Source organism: Megascapheus bottae, chromosome 11 (genome assembly GCF_031878675.1).
Source record: "Megascapheus bottae isolate mThoBot1 chromosome 11, mThoBot2.hap1, whole genome shotgun sequence".
Lineage (NCBI taxonomy): Eukaryota > Metazoa > Chordata > Mammalia > Rodentia > Geomyidae > Megascapheus > Megascapheus bottae.
The window spans coordinates 40624771-40641046 of record NC_143519.1 but is presented as its reverse complement, the minus strand read 5'-3'; the positions used below and the strand labels follow the sequence as shown (position 1 = coordinate 40641046).

The window sequence follows — 16276 nt, the reverse complement described above, 5'->3', positions numbered from 1 at the left end:
GCAAGTGATAGTTTATCTATTTTCCCCTGAAAAGAAGAGAAAGCATCCCATAAACCCAACTGCAGATGGTCTATTTTTAAACTCACTGCCTTTTGCCTGGTTCTGTTGTCTCGGACACATCTGCTTTGCATCTAATTACAAAAGGTTACACGGAACTCAGAAATAGCCTTCATGTTAGTGTTGTGAGCTCTGGAGAGACAAGAGAGTCAGGGGACACAGGGCCTCTCTTTCCACCAACAGCTAAAACCCAGGCCTGATTCTGCCCGGAGTGGAGACATTGGGACCTTTCTGGCCCTCCCCTTGGCTGCCCAACCCCCAGCATTTACCCAGACTTACCACAGGCCATTGAGTGGCTCCTCCAAATTCCTACTTGCAGCACTTTCTTCCCTAAGGACTTGCTAGACAATTAGAGGAACCTCAAAGTATACACAGCTGCTAGCCAGCAAAGGCAGGCTTCTCAGTAAGTATCTGTCCTTGCCTTTGGCCTCATTTCTCATGTTTTGGCTGACAATTCCAAAGATAAAAGCTGAAGTATCTATAGGATTTGATGTGCTACATCCTCCCGCTCCATTTCCTGTCTCTGAAATTGTTACTAATACTTATATTAAAACCCCAAGATATATTTTATAACCATAAGGATTATAACCATCAACTGAGGTGTAATCCAGGCCAGAACATGTAAAATGTCATTTCAATTGCTATATGTTTTTTTTTCCCTAATGCTATTTGTTTTCTTTTACAGAATTTTGAAAGTGCCATAAATCTAATTGGCTCCCTCAGGATCTCAAACTTCTGGTACCTTTGTGGCACTTCGTTTTTTTTTGTTGTTGTTTTTTTGTTTTTGTTTTTGTTTTTTTCAAGAGGCATCTAGAGAGACTAAGTGGATACTCCAGACTGGCATGCAAGGTAAGGATGCAATAATTTGTTGTTGTTATTGTTGATGATTTCTTCCTTAGAAACTTTCGATCTTGGCTCAACTATTCCCAAGCTTTACATGGTTAATTTTTGTCATTGAATGTATTTATTTTTAATTCTGTAACGTTGGATTTTTCTTTTTGGTATTGTTGCGTTTCACCTGAGTAAGAATGGTATTCATAAGTGTTGCTCCCTGGGCAGCCAGCCTGTATCTGCTGTGAAAGAAAAAAAGAAATACACATCATTTGTAGTCAAGGACAGATCTGTGTAAATAATACTTACCAACAAACCAGCTTTATGCTCTTGAAAAGTAAATACCTATTTTGACTGTGGAATGAAGTTATTTTTAGTGGCCCAGATCCAGATATTCCTGTAGTCTAAACAACAAGAAGAATGCGAAGACCTCTCCCTTAGTCACAGCTTCTTTATATGTTTGAAGCCCCACAGAGTAAAGCAAATGAGACAGAAGATGCTATCCCCACACCAGGGAAAGAGACAGGAAGAGTTTTAGAAGCAAGCTGGACTATTTGTTTTCTTTTCCTTTTTCCCTCCTTCCCTCTCTTGTGCTCTCTGCTCCTTCTCTCCCTCCTTCCTTCCTTCTTTCCTTCCTTCCTTCTCTCCTTCCCTCCCTGCCCTGTTCCTCTTCAGAAAAAATGGACTTAAATGGTCTATTTTTCAAATACACGATTTAAAAGTTCTAGCTTCAGAGCCACAGTCTTGCACTGTGGGGTTGAAGGGTAGGAGTAAGGAAGGAGACTGAAGACTGGTTGAATGCACTTGACAGACTACCTTTTGCTGTGGGGGTAGACCTAGCATAGGGACATTGGGAAGAAACTTCTTACTCTAGCAAGTCAGTGGGCTGGAATCTCTGTATTAGGAGAGCTGCATCTTAAAATACTTAATATCTTCTAACATGGGCTGGAAAAATCACAATGGGCTCAAACCTTGTTTTTAGTAAGTTCTTCTGATACTCTGTGTATGTGTATGTGTGTGTGTGTGTGTGTGTGTGAGTGTGTGTGTGTGTGTGAGTGTGTGTGTGTGAGAGAGAGAGAGAGAGAGAGACAGAGACAGAGACAGAGACAGAGAGACACCTCCTCCCCAAGTGGGAATATCTATTTAATTGCAATCTGGTTGTCCTGTTATTGGTTGGCCAGGACCTGCCCAAGCATAGAAACCTAATTTCAGGCTTAGCAGGCAGTGAAGTTAATAATCAAACATGTTTTATTGAATTAAAAACAGTAAGATTCTTCTAATTCATTTAAAAATATTTCTCAAGGTTTTCTTCCCAGGAGAAAAATTTATGTATCTGCCAAATAGAATAAAGACCAGCTAGACTGCATTTGGGTAAATGTTCTCATTCTGTTGTGCTGAGGGAGTGAGCACAGACTCTGAGAGTCCAGTTTTAATTTTGTTTGTGCCAATATAGAGCTGTACAGCCAGAGGCAAGCCTTTGTCTCACTGGCCCTGACTTCTGTCATGTATAAAATAAGAGGATGGGGCTAGATAACATCTAAGGGCCTTTGTGCAACTAACACTCGAACTAAAACCAATGTGTGAATGGTGGGAAGAAAAACATAAAGAGAAAGATAGGTGTGAAAGTCTACCACCCTTACCTCTTTCTCAGAAATGGATGTAGTGAGGATTTGTGTGCCACATGTGGGAATACTGATCAACATTAGAAGAATCATTTTTCTTCTCAGTTTTTTTTATCCTTTAAGATCCCAGGATCTGTTACAGCTTTAATTTTACTAACTACAAAAATAGTATATATATTTTCTTAGCTTGTGAATTACCTGTTCATAATTTTGATAACCATGATAGTAACTTTGAATACTGCTTGTGCACTAGGATTTAGCTTTAATGCCTTGGGACAATAACTTAGTTATTCCTCATGACAGTACTGTGAGGGGTAAAAAGATATTTACATGAGGTCATGGAATTAGAATGCTTTAGTAACTTGCTCAAATTTTATAACTAGTTGTTTGTTGCAAGGTGGGGATTCAGTCCTGGGTGGTTGTTTTCTAATGTCATTTTTCTTACGATCTGGGCTTGCTGCATTTTCCCTAGATCAGCTATGATATGTTTTATTTATTTCATATAACTTTTAGATTGGGTTAATGCCTGAAGGAAATAGATTTTGAATCTGTATTAGAGAAAATTAAAGGCACTCAATTCTATACGGACAAGATAACTATTTCTGACTTGCCTGAGTTTATAATGTCCTCCACATATACCTGTTGACAAATAATAGACTTGGCATTGCAAGTATTTATATTTTTTCAGTATGAAACATAACTATTTTTGTTTAATAAAGTTGAGCTGTGTGTTAAATTGAACTTGTACACACACTAAAATGATAGTAGTAGTTAAACAAATGTACAGATATGTGAATTAACTAGTAGCCAAAAAAGTATCTATCATCAAAGGATCAATGATGCACTTTAGTTATTCTGGACAAAAATGTCTTTAAGGTTTTTATGCCTGAATGCAGTTGACTTCTTTTGAGATCTGCTAGGTTTTGCACTTATTAGTAAGTGAATTTGATATAGACAAAAATACCATAATCTTTAGAATCTCAGATTCAGTGTTTGTGCCTTACAAATGATATTAGTGCTGAAAGATATTTGTTAAGTCACAGTGCTTGATGGCTTCTTGATGGGAGGTCTGTGTCAGAGGGCATAAGGCATGTTGCTCATTCTATTCTCACTTAATCTGGGATCATATTTCCAGCAACTCTCTGCTCTGGAGCATACAAGTACCAGATTATAGAAGTTTCCTCTTAGGCACTTAGAGAAAATTTAATTCGGCTATTTACTTTACAGATTGAAAACTATAGCAAGAAACAAATTACAAAATTTACAGATTATTTTTTCCTTCATTCGGTGTGTTCACATACATACTCACAAGTATGTATGTATGCACGCATATATGTATGTATTTATGTATGTCTGTATTTTTTTTCTTTTCTCTGCTACTAGCAATTAAACGCAAGATCTCACACACACTAAGGAATCACTATACAACTGAGCTGTACCCCAGATTCATATTATTTTGCCAGTCCTGAGGCTTGAACTCAGGGCCTGGGCACTGTCCCTGAACACTTTTTGCTCAAGGCTAGAACTCTGCCACTAGAGCCACAGGGTCACTTCTGGCTTTTTCTGTGTATGTGGTACAGAGGAATCGAACCCAGGGCTTCATGCATGGTAGGCAAGCGCTCTACCACTAGGCTGTGCTCTCGGCCTCCAGGTTCGTATATTTGAGAAACCAATATATATGAGACTTTAGGAAAAGGGCAGTCTAAGGTCCTTCTTGAAATTCTTTACCAAATGTGTCAAGCAGGCTCAGATGAGAAGTACCTGCAGATGGTTATTGGTAAATGAAAGAAGGCAGTCACTTGACCTAGTTCATTCCTGCTGTCTCTTATCTTTCTGGGTAAAAGCTGCTGACTGCAGGAAGAAGAAAGAGGATGAGACCACAGTGTAGGGAACTGGCAAATCTAGTGGTTTGGAAAGAACAAATAATTTAAGGAATTCTTATTTTATGCCAGAGTTAAGTCTAAATTCATGTTGATAATCAGAAATCAACAGGAGTTTAAGATTTCTTTCTACTTTCTGTTTTAGCATAATGTTTCAATGTATAACACATTTTTGGAAGCTTTTAAATGTAAAGAATTTTGGGCTCCTAAAAGAAGGAATTTCCTATACAAATATATTTGTATTTGGTTATTTGAAATTGGATAGGGAACGGGGGAAAACAAGATGAGGGTTGGGGGTGGGGAGGAGGGAAATGGGGACCAAGACATGTGAAAGGGTATCAATGTATGGGAATTAATGCACCATCTATCTGGCAAATATCAGGTAACCCTTCTATTAATTACAATAAAAATATACGAAAAAAATTTGAAAAAAAGAATGAATTTCCTTTCTCTGGGGTATTTACTCTAAAGTCATTAAAATCTATTGAACATTGTTGTACATAACAATTTACCTATAGACATGAAGTTTAATATTGGTAGAGGGGAACTAAAATGTCAATGTAATGTCAATGTCAATATAAGTCATTATTGCTTAGCCATTCAATTTTTTTTTACCTTCTTTTTGTTGGTTGTGGGGCTTGAACTCAGGGCCTGGCCACTATCCCTGAGCACTTTTTTTTTAAGGGTACTGCTCTACCACTTTCAGCTATAGTACTACGTCTGTGTTTTTTTTTTTTATAGTTAATTGGAGGTGAGTTTTATAGACTTTCCTGTTCAGGCTGGCTTTAAATTGTGATCCTCAGATCTCAGCCCCCTGAGTAGTTATGATTATAGGCGTGAGCCACTGGAACCTGTCAAGCCATTGGATTTTCCAAAATCCTTTTATGTATTGAAATAATATTACTAAAGTGGTTGTTTTGTAAGGGGTGAAGGTAGAAGTAAGACAGAGTTATGGAGGATGAATAGCCTACCTTAATTGTATAACCTAGACAGTTTACTCAGTCTTTGACTTCATTTGATCCTGCATAGATAGGACTTGGTATTACCTCATTTTGTTCATAATGGAAATTTGTGATGAAGAGATGATGTGATTTCTCCATGACCATCTGGAAAACAGCTAGACATGAATGAATGTGATTCTTAAGCCATAACTGGGCCACTATGCCTGATAGAAGTAGCATTTTACCCTCTAATTGACTCAGTGTCTAACTTTTTGCCATGAGCATTCATTCATGAATGTATCAAGCATATATTTGAAAAGCAACTTTATGCCAGGTTCTATAATCTAGCATACGAGAAAGATCTGAATTAATAGAAAATGTGAATGATAATATGAGATATAATAAGGTTCTTCACAAAACCATATATTTTTGAAAGTTTTAGTCTATAGACTAATTACCATAAATTAAATTCATGCTTTTTGTATATAATGATTTTTAGAAACACACATTAGCCATAAGAACAAAATTTACATATTCTGTTTTCTTTCGGGGTTTTTGTTTTTGAGATAGCATCTTACCATATTGCGTAAGCTGGCTTCAGATTTATTATATTCCTACCTACCTCTAAGAGCTTGAATGACAGAAATGCAGCACCACACCTAGCTCTAAATTTGAATATTGTTTCTAAATGTTGTCTACATTTTATAGGGTAGTAGCTTCCCCAGTCTAGCATCTTGGATGTGCAATTATTAGATTACTTGTCAGATTTCCAAGTAAAATGGAGCATCAATGTTTTGTTACCTCATCAGTTCCAAATCATTTATGTGTAGCTTAGTGAAACTTGTAGTAAATCCTCAACCTATGTAGATATTGTAGATCCTACAATATCTATAATAAGCTGAAAATAATTTGATACACTTAACTCACTGTATATGATTCATACAGGGTATACTGTTCAGGGTGGATTATTCAACTCTGGTGGTCATGTGGCTGGCAGAGGAATCATGCTTCTTGCTGCTGGAACCTCAAGGAGTATTGTACCCCAAATTACTAGCCCAAAGAAAGGTGGAAGTTCAAAACTTGAAGCATACTTTCTATTATATATATATGTATATATATCACTTTTATTTCTCCATAAAGTCAAAAACTCATAAATCAAAACATTGTAAGTCAGAGATAAAGTGGCCATATGTAGAGTAAGTGAACCAGAAACTGAGTAATAGTAAATTCTACAAAACATAAAAACTCCTTAAAGTTTAAGATGAGAGGTTGAATAGTGATTAACTCACTTGTAGATCATAACACAAGGTTTTGAAATCTTTGGGTGGAATAGATTCAGTGGCTCTTACTTGTAAATCTAGCTACAGGAGAGGCTGAGATAGAAGAATCATGCTTCAAGGCCAGCCTGGGTTTAAAAAAAGATCCTATTTCAAAGAACAAGCTGGGCAGGCTATGCAGATCTGTGATATCAGATACCAGGTAGGCTAGCTAGGTGGGTTGTGATCCAGGCTGGCCCAGGATGAAAATATGCAACTCTGTCTAAAAGATAACTAAGAACCAAGAGGCTGAAGGTGTTTCCAAGTGGTCCAATCCCTAATACCACCCAAACAAACATATAAACAAATGCAAACAGAGAAGTAAGTGGGTAGATAAAGCCTTAGAATGAAAGTCTGGATTTATCTAACATTGCTTATACAATTAAAAGGCACAATTGAGTTAAAAATGCTTTGCATAGAGAGTTACAGTGTGTAAATGTGTAAAGTTCACTACAGGAGCTTTTCTATGATCACTGGTACCCTCATAGCAGCAGATGTCACTTGAGGATAATAGCTCATTTGACACTGGCTCACACTCTGGAGAAAAGACAGAAATAGAGCTCTTGAGAGTAGAGGTTTGTTGTGAGCATGCAGAGAGATTTCTAGCATTTGCCTTATTTCTGAATTTCTTACCATTTTTGGTAGTAGATACCATTGGCCTTGGAGGACTTTCTGCTCCTAGTAACCCAAGGTGTTTTCTGTGGTTTTGAAGATCCTTCTTTTTGGGCCTCCTGGTATTTGTTTTCCTTTAGCCAATCTTACTCCTGTGATTCCCTGTTTTCCAGGCCCTGCATCTCAGCCCATCCATAACTCCTAGGGTCTTCCTGGTTCTGAGAACTCTGGGTCAAGTTCCTTTGGGGTTAGCCCCAGGTTACCTGTATTCTTGCCCATCCCTCTTTTCTGAACTGTCTTGGTAAACTGAGTAACATGCTCAAGCAATTTAAAAGATTCTACAAGATAGCATATGGAGAGATGAGGACATGCCTGATGTTTCACATCAGGGCAGGTGTGAGATCTACTTTTATAGGTATTGGAAGCATATAACATATGTGCCTTTATGAAAGCATTTGGCAAGACAACCAGTGATGGATAAAATTAAGTCCTCCTTAACATACATGAGCACCATATGTTTAGCTCTGAAAAGTGATTATCTACATCTCTAAATTGGAGGTCAAGGTGAAATTGTCTAGGTGTTTCATACTCCTTACCTTTGTGCCCTGCTCATGGGTTTTCCCAGTCCATTTCCTGCAGCCATCAGAAATTGTTGGCCCTCAGTGGGGATTTGTGGCCCTTGGAAAATTCTTGATAGAGAAAAGCTAGAAGTCTGCATATCAACAAGGAACCAACCCACATTTAGTAGCAGTCAAAATCTCTGCCTCACCGGGACAAAGGTGGAGGCAGACAGCCTCTAATTGCCTTTTTCCCCCTTAGATTGTAAAATGTTAGGAAGTGGGAGTTTTCACAGTTTCTTAGGAAGCTCTGGCAGGTGAAAAAGGGAAACTTGATTTTTTTTTAAGACTTGTGTAAACTAGACAGTGTGATCCCCCAATACTTGTCTTTTTTTTAAAGATTTGAATTATTTTTATGGTGATCTCTAATTCAGTTTTATTCCTTTAAATATTACAAAAACCAGGCCTATGAACTCTGTGGCTTTAGTGTTGTTGTTTTCCATTTTTCTTCAAATTTGTTTGGTGCTTGCTGTTCTTTAAAATAGTGTGTGATGAGTTCCAGATGAGGGTGTATGCAAAGTTCCCTTGAGGCCACTGTGAGACTGTGTGTCCTATATTTGTGTGTTTGTGTGAGTGTGCATGCATGTGTGTGTGTATGTGTGTGTTTGCTTCATGTGGGGGCAGGGGAGAGAGATGAAGCGGTGGCTTCAGGGGAGCAGGTGACAAAGAGACCTAGCTAGCTGTTCATAAAATTCCTTCAAAAATCTGTCATATCATACCTTAATATTTGATTTGCTTTCGATGGGATTGGCTTTGTTGTTGCCGATTTTTAATTTTGTTGGCTGCATCTAATGGATAATTTAACTAGCCTCTGTGACAGGATGATACAAAGGAAAGTGACAAGAAAAAGGTAGTGGTAATGTTTCAGTAACCTTTCCTCTACTGGGAATGTGTATGCTCACCCTGAGAGTAGTGTCTGCCAGCAGCCTGTACATTATGGAAGCTGTAGAGAGGTGTGTGTTATATAGTATGATCTCCTGCAATGGAAGGAAGCCTGGCTGCTTGTGTTTGCCATGTTGATGCCTAGCTGGACAACCTGTAGTAAGAATCTTCACCTCATTTGCTCCCAGTGAACTCCTCAAACGTTATCTCCGGATTGATGGGTCATAGGGAAGCTCTATGTTTAGTCTTCTGAGGAATCTCCATACTGCTTTCCAGAGTGGTTGAACTAGTTTACACTTACACCAGCAGTGTAGTAGCTTTTCCTTCTGGCTACATCCCTACCAGCATCTGTTATTAGATTTCTTCATCATGGCCATTCTAACTAGATTGAGGTGGAATCTCCAAGTTGTTTTGATTTGCATTTCTTTTATGGCCACAGATGTTGATTTCTTCATGTTTCTATTGGCCATTCTTATTTCCTCGTTAGAGAAGTCTCTCTTTAAGTCTTCAGCCCATCTTTTAATGGGATGGTTGTTTCTTTGAGGATTTGTTTTTGAGAGATTCAATTTTTTTGAGCTGCTAGGTATATTTTAGCCATGAGGCCCTTGTCTGTTGTATGGCTAGTGAAGATCTCCCAATAAACTTACTAGCACAATGAAGTTCATTGAAGCACTATTTATTAAAGCTAAGATATGGAACCAACCCAGTTGCCCCTCAGTAGATGAATGGATCAAGAAGATGTGGTACTTATATACAATGGAATTCTATGCAGCCATCAGAAAGAATGGTATCGCCCCATGTGTAAAGAAATGGAAAGACTTGGGGAAAAATCATATTAAATCAAGTAAGCCAGACCAAAAGAACATAGGCTCCATAGTTTCCCTCATTTGCAATAATTAGTACACATCTAGAACTCTCCTAGCAGAGGATAACAATAGCTCAAAAGCTATGTACATATGGTCATATGGATGTGACTAAATGAAATAAACTCTAAGATATGGAAGCAAGAGGCTTATCTTTGTGATTGTTCTTAATGTACTATGTTATTTCTTTTCTCTTTTTTCTCTTTATGGTTAATCTCATGTGGTTACTGTATCTGACTTTGTTACCTGGTATATTGTATATACATTTATTCATTTATTTGAAATAGGGAAGGTAAGGGGGGGAAACAAGATGATTGGGAGGGGGTGCTGGGAGAGAAATGGGGGCAAAACATGAAAAGGAGTATCAGTGTGAGAAATACTACATCCACTACCTGTTGAATGTTACTGTAACCCCTCTATACATTACCCTGACAATAAAAAAAAGTTATTGCAGATGATACATAAGAAAAAAAACACTTCTCTGTATTTCTTGAAAAAATACTGAAATGATTTTAAAATTTAAAATTGCAGTTGTATGTCAGTGGTTCTTACCTGTCAGATCTGAGATCTGGTGTTTTGAAGTCAGACAGGAAATCCTGTGAAACTCTTTATCTCCAGTTAACCACCAAAAAACTTGAAGTGGAGCTGTGGCTGAAGTGGTTGTATGCTAGCCTTCAGCAAGAAAGTAAAGAGAGAGTGCACAGGCTCTGAGTTTAAGACTCAGGGCTCTCTCTCTCTCACACACACATACATACACACACACAAATAAAATTGGCTGTGAATTGCAAAAGTAATGTATTACATTTTACCTGTATTTACACATATGCATGAGTGCGCATATTTGTATAGTGAGCTCATATACATACATACCTTCGCTGTTCACTCTGAGGCAGAGATCCGGCAAGCTGAACTCGATTTCCCTTTTTAGATTATAACTCTGTCACCACTTTCCTAGGCCTGTACCAAGGCACATGTCATCCTGTGTGGTCTTTACAGCTGTGTCCCCAAGAAGCAGGTTCTTCATATCAGTGCATGGACTCTTCTTGCATTCAGGAATCTTCAGACTTAACCATCGCCAATCCTCACAACTCCTCTTTCAAAACATTTTAAATCCTTCCACTTCTGCTCTGTTGCTGCCTCTGTGGGTCTGACTACCATCATAGTCTCTGGGGACTGCCCCTCTGGAGTCCACTTTCCACCCAGTGGCCGGTGTGACCTTTCAAAGATGTGAAATATGTTAGAAAGGCTGCCTTATGAATTACTAAATGGCTTCTTGGTGACTTTAGACTTAAGAATGTAAGTTTCTAACCATAACCCAGGGATTCCCCCCTTGCTCCCCACTCCCAGCTTTCCAGCCTCAATGGACATTTGGTACCATTGACAATATTGTGACACAACATTATAGCCCCCTGCAGTGCTTACATTAGGGCCCTTCTACAGGTTTAGGCCGTAGAATAACAGCCATCCACCCATGTAGCATCATACAGAGTACTTTCTGCTGTAAATCATCTGTGTTCCAGTTTTACATCCATCCTTCCCCTCACCTCCTGGGAATCATTATTGTCACTTAGTTTCCTTTTTCCTGAGTGACATGAAGTTGGAATTATAGTGTACGTAGCTCTTTATGATCGTTTCCTTTTACTTTGTGATCATTCAAGCCTCCTGTCTTTACATGACCTTAAGAATTTTGCTCTTGCTTTTCCCCCTACTTGTCTTTAAATTTCCGCCCTGTTTCACTCTGTCTTATCACATCACCTGTTGTACTTTCTTTATAGTACTTAATGCCCTCTGACATTTCCTTTTTTTGTTCATTGTGTACCTCTCCCACTAGAATTGAAGTTTCCATAGGAGTGAAGGTCTGGTTTGTCTTATGCGGGGGCAATTCTCCCTGAACCTAGAACAGCCTGTGCCCTATAGAACAAATGAAATGCTCCGATTCCACACATGTTTGAAGACTTGAAAACAGGTGTGGCTGGAATTTTAATTCCTTTTAGCTTTACTCTTCTAGTTGGTGTTCAAGGTGACAAATTCTTTCATTTACTCTGCTCCACATTTTGTTCGGAGGATGAGACAGAAATTCATGTTAAGTCACTAAGTCTGGGAATTATTTCTTGTTCACCTTTGGCTTCTGAAGCTCAGCTGGTTGTCTGCTGAATTTAATGGGGCCCCAGTGAATGGCAGATTGGAAGCCTTGATGGGAATCAGTTGCATTGCAAGAGAGAACAGAGGCAGTAAAAAATGATGAAAAGAAAATAGCAGCGAAGTAGGATTTACCGTGTACTGAGTTACATATTATACTCCAAGCTGTATATAAGAGAGAAAGCAAATTAGAAGACAAACCCGATGTAAAACGAGTGATCACAGAATAGCACACAAATACTGCACAGAGAAGGTATCTCTTCTGATGTCTTGCTCATTTTCTGAACTGTAATCTGATAACAAAATATAAGCTAGTTCAGGGGAGAAAACCTACAGCCTGTGTTAGTGGCCCAGTCATGCCCTTTGGGGCACACAGAGAACTACAGTTTCATTATTGGTTTTAAACAAACTTTCTCTAAGGCTAACATACTTTCTAAGAAGGCCAAACCAAGTGAAGCTAAGTTAATGTTCTCATTAAAATGTTAAAGAGACCTTATTCATGAGCTTTATCCTTGTAAACTATGAAAATATGGGGTGATCTCTCATAGTGGCATTCATCCAGGGTCTCTCTGTTGAGAAAACCTTGTCTAAGGTGTGCTTGGCTAAGGGTAGGGACAGAGAAACAGATCGTCTAGACTGAATCTTTCATATGGACCTGGCAGTAAAGGGTATTTCCTTACCAGCCTATTTTCATTCTCTAAGCCTGTTTTGCCAGAGCTATTGGACTTTGATTTTCAATTTGGTACTTCATAGATACGTGCACATGAATGCTCTGGAAGGAATTTGGTTTTCTCTCTATCCCATATACTATAGCTTCCTGAAATGAGAATAGAAGGAATCCTAAGACAGTGAGATGCTGGCGACATTGAGCAGAGAATTGATCCAGAAAAGGGATCACATAGGAATCTCAAAGAGGGACAGCTCTGGAAGGTGAGAGATCACCCTTCCCTGTTCTTGACCATTTGTTAAAAACAGAACTGTGGAGCTTTGGGTAGTGTGTGCAGATAGCAAATACACCATTTTTGTTCTCCTCCTAGAAATAACCTACAAAGATGCTTAGATAAGATTGAGAGCATAAGCTGTGGCTTTTTTTTTTTTTGCCAGTCCTGGGCTTGAGCTCAGGGCCTGAGCACTGTCCTTGGACTTTCTCAAGGCTAGAGCTCTACCACTTGAGCCTCAGCACCACTTCCGGCTTTTCTGTATGTATGTGGTACCAAGGAATTGAACCCGGGTCTTCGTGCATGCTAGGCAAGCACTTTAACCACTAGGCCAAACTCCCAGCCCCAAGCTGTGGCTTTTTATACAGCTAGTAAACAAATCTAGATCTTATGATCTGCACATGTAGTAACATAAATTGTACCTTGGAATTGCTCTAAAATAGTATAAAAAAGATCTTTCCCTCACTTTAAGGTCATAACTGAGGCACCTCAAACAAACAAAAACCCCCAGTTGTTCATTGTTAATTAGCAATTAAAGAAAATATTCTAACTTAAGTTTTAGGTGAAAAGGGAGCTTTTATACAGAATTTAAGACTCCAATGAAAGCAAAGATGTATTTTATTATAACAGGATAAAATAGATGTAGTGAAGAGAGAGAAAAACATTTCCATCTCCCCAGATTGGAAATGGGAGCTAAAGACTCCAAATTTGTGTTGTTTTAATGGTAGATGTTGAAGTGAATAATGTGGGAAAATATGACTAAATTAGAGGGTATGATTGAATAGTAATTATCTGGGGAAAGCTGACCAAGGCCTGCTATGCAGATCCCCTTTGCCATCTCTGTATCTTTTTCTCATCTCTGTATTTTTCTTTTTCCAATCTAGAGGGTAACTCTTATGTAAGAGTTTCACGCTATACTTCAGAAGGTGATTAGAAAATATTTCCTTAATTTTAAGACATGGTTGGAGCGTGATGTGTAGAAAAGATGAAAGAGATATGTCTGTCTCTGCTGTTTCCTCAAATGCTGAAGTCCCTGGTTTGAGGATGAAATTAAGCATTGTAATTTGGTTCCCATGTGAGGAACAGTGGTGTTTGTTGCTCCCATAGTAAGGTACAGATGGTTTCTGACATCTGGATGTGAATGATGTTAACTTTATAGAGCACATCTCATAGTTTTGAACATAAGGTCACTGAATCCAATTTCTAAAATACTGTTAATAACAAATAAAATACATACTGGTAATCATTAAAAGATTCAGAGCAGTATATAACAAATTTCTGTTCTGGCTCTTCCACCAACCTCTGATTGATTGACATGGAATGACTCATAGCCACTGTTTTGGGAAATTTCCAATACTACCACAGGAATCTAGAAAAAATGAAGCTTCCTAGGCTTACCAGACACAGCTCTGCTCATTCCATCTCTTCCCTTCCTCTTAGGTAGGAGTATGACCCTATCTGGTCTGTGGAGTGAATACACGCTAGAGAATTTTACTTCTTGACTAAGAAATCTTGCTGGGCTGTGATCGTATTTCACATATGACACTGAATTCTTTGGAGAGGTATCTTGTGATGTGACCTTCAGTAATAGTAGGACCTACACAAAGAAAGTTTTATAGGAACAAAGGGATTTGACTAATTTGTCCTAGAATGCCATATTTTTTGAGAACTTTTGTCTATCAGATTTCTCCTCCCTATTTTCTCAGTTTCTATTAGAATGCTAGTTGCCACATCTGACTGTTTAGTGTCCTGCCCAAAGAAACTCTAGTTCTAGAGGAAGGAACTTAGGTTGGCTTTATTACGTGACAGTAACAATCCAAGAGAAAATTTCAGAGCATGTCAGTGTGAAGTAAATGTCTGTTGTCTTAATGCATACATTGACTAGTCCCTTAGTTAACTTACTAATCATTGACTATTTAGTGAACATATAGTATAGACTAGTGGCATGGATTGTTGTAGGAATTAGGATTAAAAAAGTAGGGACATATGGGTGCTGGTAGTTCATGCCTGTAATGCTAGCTACTCCAGAGGCTGAGATCTGAAGATCACAGTTCCTAGTGAGCCTGGGTAGTCTAAAAGTAGATGACACTCATCTCCAACTAACAACCAGAAAAAGGGAAATATTGCTGTGGCTCAAAGTGGTAGAGTGCTAGCCTTGAGCAAAAGAGCTATCAGGTAGTACCCAGACTCTGAGATCAAGCTCCAAGACCAACAAAGAAGTAAAAATAAAAACAGATGAGAATGATAGAAGGGGTGACTGATCAGGCTGCATTGTACCCACTGGCAAGTACATAATAAAAATACATATTATTTTTAAAAAGATGGTAAAAAAATAAGAGTATCATGAACAAAAGGAAAAAAGAAAAGGTGGGTGAACCAGATTTGTCTACAAAGTTTTGCTGAATATAAAAGTCTGAATTACCAAAAGAAAACCAAACCACTTTTCTGTAATTCAGAGTACGTGTGAGATTGTCATATCACAGCCTACTCTATAAGAGTTCTCCTTAGGTGTATTTGATGTGGGAAGTGCTACTAGACATTTTCTATATTACAATAATCTTCATATATTTATTAAGCTGTAACTTGTAAGGCTTCCTGATGAGACATTAAATGAGGCTTTTTGTGTGCTGCATTGTGTCTTTGTTAAGAAGCCCTCTGTTAGCTCCTGCCTGTGTCATTCACCTGATTTGTACTGGTAAGAAAGCCTTCTTCAGTCATTCCAGGAGGGCTTGGGCGTCTGTACAAAGAGGGATCAGACTAACAAAAGCATTGGTTTCTTGGTGAGTTGGAGGGAATGCACTCAGGAAAAACTAGGGAGAGAAATGAAAACCTTTGTCTAGTGTGTTTTACATCTCTATTCCCTTTCAGCAGAGAGGCAGAATACTCCAGACTCACTGTACATTTTTTTTAAAAATGCAAAGAGAATGCTAAGGCACTACATTTTTTTTAAGGCCTCCCTTCCCACACCTGCCCATTTATACAGTTGTTGACCTAGCATAAGGTTAGGAGGATTTGAGAAGCCCAAGTATTACAATGGAGCAGTTGAAGAGTCTAGCAATTTCTAAGCTCTGTGGTTGGCAGGACTGTCTGCATGCTAAGAATAGAGATTCGACTGTAGGAAAGGCAAGAAAGCATAGAAGAAAAGAAAAATGTGAGGAGAGTAAAGAAAAGGGACAAAGGAATGCAGCCAGTGGGGAGGGAAATGCTTAGTCCTTCTTTTCTCCTCCTCACAGAAAGAGACTAACAAAGCAGATGGATTTAAGGAAAGGAAAGAGAGAGGGGAAGATGTGGACGGTACGAAGGGAGCCAGCACAATCATGTGAATAACAAGGGGGAAGGAGAAGAGGATAAAAACTATTTAAATGAGGATACTGGAGTACACATTTTGGTCACCCTGAGAGCCTTCAATTGCTCCCAGCAGTACATCTACCAAATAGCCAGTGTCCCTTGCCGAAGACATTTTCCTGACTTTTGTATTAACTTTAATGTGATTCTCTTTATGGTTCCTGTGTTGTTGGTTGCAGTTTCACTCACACTCTGTGTGATCAAATAGCAAATGTGGAGGCACAGTTCTGTTA

At 38.6% G+C, this 16276-nt stretch overlaps 1 protein-coding gene across 3 annotated transcripts in view; it reads left to right on the top strand.

The window, feature by feature from the left end:
• The window catches only part of Enox1 (ecto-NOX disulfide-thiol exchanger 1), a 515583-nt gene that overhangs the window by 90578 nt on the left and 408729 nt on the right, over positions 1-16276 (top strand). For all 3 annotated transcript variants that reach the window (XM_090342091.1, XM_090342088.1, XM_090342090.1), the window contains exon 2: positions 743-906. The gene's annotated coding sequence lies outside the window, so the exon portion shown is untranslated. The remainder of the gene's footprint in view (positions 1-742; positions 907-16276) is intronic.